This window comes from Oncorhynchus kisutch, linkage group LG7 (genome assembly GCF_002021735.2).
Source record: "Oncorhynchus kisutch isolate 150728-3 linkage group LG7, Okis_V2, whole genome shotgun sequence".
NCBI lineage: Eukaryota > Metazoa > Chordata > Actinopteri > Salmoniformes > Salmonidae > Oncorhynchus > Oncorhynchus kisutch.
The window spans coordinates 51,060,233-51,065,232 of NC_034180.2; the positions used below are offsets into that span (position 1 = coordinate 51,060,233).

At 43.8% G+C, this 5,000-nt stretch overlaps 1 protein-coding gene across 1 annotated transcript in view; it reads right to left on the reverse strand.

The window, feature by feature from the left end:
• The window catches only part of LOC116374720 (mucin-1-like), a 19,270-nt gene that overhangs the window by 1,195 nt on the left and 13,075 nt on the right, over nucleotides 1–5,000 (reverse strand). The window lies entirely within an intron of this gene.

Sequence of the window (5,000 nt, forward strand, 5' to 3'; positions counted from 1 at the left end):
AAGACCGTTGGAAAAACATTCCTCATGAAGCTGGTTGAGAGAATGGCCAAGAGTGTGCCAAGCTGTCATCAAGGCAAAGGATGGCTACTATGAAGAATCTAAAATAGAAAATATATTTAGGTTTGTTTAACACTTTTTGCTACATGATTACTATTATTCCACAATGTAGAAAATAGTACAAATAAAGAAAAACCCTTGAATGAGAGTCCAAACTTTTGACTGGTACTGTATATATATATATATTAATTTATTTACATTTAGCATTCAGAAACCCTTCGAGTTTTTCCACGTTTTGTTACGTTACGCTTTTTCTCAATTTGATTAAAACAATTGTTCTCATCAATTTATACACAATACCGCATAATGACGAAGCAAAACAGGTTTCTATGAATTGGTGCAAATGTATAAAATAAAAAAAAACGGATGTATCTCATTTACATAAGTATTCAGACCCTTTACTCAGTACTTTGTTGAAGCACCTTTGGCAGCGATTACAGCCTTGAGTCTTCTTGGGTATGACGCTACAAGCTTGGCACACCTGTATTTGGGGAGTTTCTCCCATTCTTCTCTGCAGATCCTCTCAAGCTCTGTCAGGTTGGATGGGGAGCGTCGCTGCACAGATATTTTCAGGTCTCTCCAGAGATGTTCAATCGGGTTGAAGTCCAGGTTCTGGCTGGGCCACTCAAGGACATTCAGAGATTTGCCCCGAAGCCACTCTTGCGTTGTCTTGGCTTTGTCGTTATCCTGTTGGAAGATTAACCTTTGCCTCAGTCTGAGGTCCTCAGAGCTCTGGAGCAGGTTTTCATCAAGGATCTCTCTGTAATTTGCTCTGTTCATCTTTCCCTGAATCCTGACTAGTCTCTCAGTCCCTGCCGCTGAAAAACATCCCCACAGCATGATGGTGCCACATCCATGCTTCACCAAAAGGATGGTGCCAGGTTTCCTCCAGATGTGACACCTGGCATTCAGGCTAAAGAGTTCAATCTTGGTTTCATCAGACCAGAGAATCTTGTTTCTCATCGTCTGAGAGTCCTTTAGGTGCCTTTTGACAAACTCCAAGCCGGCTGTCATGTGCCTTTTACTGAGGAGTGGCTTCCGTCTGGCCACTCTACCATAAAGGCCTGATTAGTGGAGTGCTGCAGAGATGGTTTCCTTCTGGAAGGTTCTCTCATCTCCACAAAGGAACTGTCAGAGTGACCATCAGGTTCTTAGTCACCTCTCTGACCAAGGCTCCTCTCCCCCGATTTCTCAGGCGGCCAAACTCGGTGATTCACACCTTTAAAAAGGGATTTGCAATAAGCTCAAGGCTGTTGGATGGACGTTCTCTTCTCTTCACTTTCTTTAACCTTCTTCTTCTCTCGTATTTCATGTTTTCTTCTTCTCTCATATTTCACCTTCTTCTTCTTCTCTCATATTCATGTTCTTCTTCTTCTCTCATATTTCACCTTCTTCTTCTTCTCTCATATTTCATGTTCTTCTTCTTCTCTTATATTTCATGTTCTTCTTCTTCTCTCATATTTCATGTTCTTCTTCTTCTCTTATATTTCATGTTCTTCTTCTTCTCTCATATTCCACGTTGTTCCTATGTTCTATATTATTACCTTTATTGTGCTGTTGGGAAAGATCTAGCAGGTTAAGCATTTCACTGGACTGTTTTACACCTGCTGTATCCTGTGCAAGTGACAATAAAACTTACCTGTAGATGTCACTAATTCTCCTACTGTAATAACTATTCTGGTGACAGTACCTCTCTCACCAGTAAGTGGCAGTCTTGGGCTAAGCCAGCATGAGTAACTGTCACACCCTTATCTGTTTCACCTGTCTTTGAGTTTGTCTCCAATCCCCTCCAGGTATCGCCCATCTGCCCCATTACCCCCTGTGTATTTATACCTGTGTTCTCTGTTTGTCTGTTGCCAGTCATCTTACTTTGTCAGGTCTTTATCAGTGTGCTTTCCCGTCTTCCTGATCTGTTTCCTAGTTTTTCCCGGTTCAGACCATTCTGCTTGTCCTGACCCCAAGCCTGCCTGCCATCCTGTACCTGCCTGACTCTGACCTGATTTACGAACCTCTGCCTGTCCTGACCCCGAGCCTGCCTGCCATCCTGTACCTGTCTGACTCTGACCTAATTACGAACCTCTGCCTGTCCTGACCCCAAGCCTGCCTGCCATCCTGTACCTGCCTGACTCTGACCTGATTTTGGAACCTCTGCCTGTCCTCGACCTGCCTTTTGCCCCGTGTTTGCAATAAATCATCTGAGAACTGTACTCTCCGCCTCCTGTGTCTGTATCTGGGTCATAGCCTGAGTCAACTAACTATCTACTAACCCTAACCTTATCCCTGCCCTGTTCTAGCCTGCTACCACCTCGTACTCTACCCTACACCATAGAGACTACTGCCCTATGTACATAGTCATTGAACACTGGTCACTTTAATAATGTTTACATAGGGTTTAACACACTTCGAATGTATATACTGTATTCTAGTCATGGCTCATCCTATACAACTACTGCTGTACAAACCTTTTCTATTGCATACACTCAGTGGCCAGTTTATTAGGTACACCCCCCCCCCCCCCCCTTTGCCTCCATAACAGCCTGAATTCCAGAGTGTGTCACAACTGGACGTGATTGGGAATCCCATAGGGAGGCGCAAAATTGGCTCAGCGTCGTCCGGGTTAGGGTTTGGCTGGGGTAGGCTGTCGTTGTAAATAAGAATTTGTTCTTAACTGACTTGCCTAGTTAATTAAAGGATAAATATATCTATATTTTATATATATATATATATATATATATATTTGGTGCATGTATTCTGCAAGGTATGGCGTTCCAACATTGTTCAATTGGTATCAAGGGACCTAACATGTGCCAGGAAAACATTCCCCTCACCGTTACACCACCACCAGCATGTACTGTTGACACCAGGTAGAATGGGGCCATGGACTGATGCTGCTTAGGCCAAATCCGGACTCTGCTATCAGCATGTACTGTTGACACCAGGTAGAATGGGGCCATGGACTCATGCTGCTGACGCCAAATCCGGACTCTGCCATCAGCATGTACTGTTGACACCAGGTAGAATGGGGCCATGGACTCATGCTGCTGACGCCAAATCCGGACTCTGCCATCAGCATGTACTGTTGACACCAGGTAGAATGGGGTCATGGACTCATGCTGCTGACGCCAAATCCGGACTCTGCCATCAGCATGTACTGTTGACACCAGGTAGAATGGGGCCATGGACTCATGCTGCTGACGCCAAATCCGGACTCTGCCATCAGCATGTACTGTTGACACCAGGTTGAATGGGGCCATGGACTCATGCTGCTGACGCCAAATCCGGACTCTGCCATCAGCATGTACTGTTGACACCAGGTAGAATGGGGCCATGTACTCATGCTGCTGACGCCAAATCCGGACTCTGCCATCAGCATGTACTGTTGACACCAGGTTGAATGGGGCCATGGCTTCATGCTGCTGACGCCAAATCCGGACTCTGCCATCAGCATGACACGACGGGATCCAGGATTCATCGAACCAGGCGATGTTTCTCTACTCCTCAACTGTCCAGTGTTGTTGATTACGTGTTCACTGGAGCCTCTTCTTCTTGTTATTAGCTAATAGGAGGGGAACCCGGTGTGGTTGTCTGCTGCATTTAGCCCATCGGTGACGAGGACCGACGAGTTGTGCGTTTCGAGATGCCGTTCTGCACACCACTGTTGTACTGCGCCGTTATTTGTCTGTTTGTGGGACGCCTGTTAACTTGCATGACTCTTGTCCTTCTCCTTCCACCTCTCATCAACGAGCTGTTTTCACCCACAGGACTGCCGCAGACTGGATGTTTTTGTTTGTCCATTCTCAGTAAACCCTTAGACACTGTCGTTTTGGTCATGAAGTCAGTCTCGTCCAAAACTGAGATTAGAGAGATTATAGGAAAAAATGCTATGTTACGGAATGAAGGGAAGGGAATCCTAACAGGTTTATTTAATTACTTTCAAACTCTAACAGGTTTATTTAGTTACTTTCAAACCCTAACAGGTTTATTTGTTTATTTCAAACTCTAACAGGTTTATTTGTTTATTTCAAACCTGCCCAGATGCCCACCGCTGACAGCACCCAAGTAATCATTCATTTGGAGCGTAGCGGCACGTGACCTGATCGTAATGCTCATTGTCAATTTGTTTTGACATTCACTATCCCTATAGGGATCGTTAGGGACCATCAGTTAATGACACAATGGGACAATATTTTTGAAAGGTCAATGGCTCCGAATTTCAATGACTTAAAAACCTCAAACCAACTATAAATTGCAGAAATTCACAAAACATTTTTATTTTTTTTACTAAAAGATGTGCAACATATAAAATACTAACATTGTCCCATTGACATTGACGGCCCCTAACTAGCCCCAGAGAAACCAACTTTGCCACGGTAGCATACCTGCCGTCTGAGGCCAATTGGCGAAAGAAGTAGGCTAGCCGAGCCTCGGCGACTCCAAGACACAAGACCTGGTTAGACTGTTTCAAGTTACCTAGAAAGGTGATTGGCTGTAAACTGTGTTTAGGCAGAGTGAATGTGTGTGAGAACACACACAAAGAGACACCCAAATGGAAACCTTTCTCCCGAGACAAACTCTCGTTTGACTTCAGTCACGGCAATTATTTTTATGTATTTCACTTTTATTTAAAAAAGAAAGACAGTTGAAGAACAAAATCTTATTCTTAAGCCAAACCAGGCAGTTAAGACTCCTTTAACCTTTAACCTTTAACCTATTATGTTACGGGTCAATTTGACCCGTTTCCAGTTTTGAGTTGTCGAAAATAAGAAGTTCACTTCTTTTCCTCATTTAGGGTCATGAACCTTGACCTTCAAAACACACTGATGGAAAGCCAGTGTAGATTTTGTATACAAACATGATATTGTGTTGTCATTTTGACCCAGAGGCTTTCATGTGTATAGATATTTTGCTCAGGTCCAAAATAAACGTGTGTATTTGATGTATTT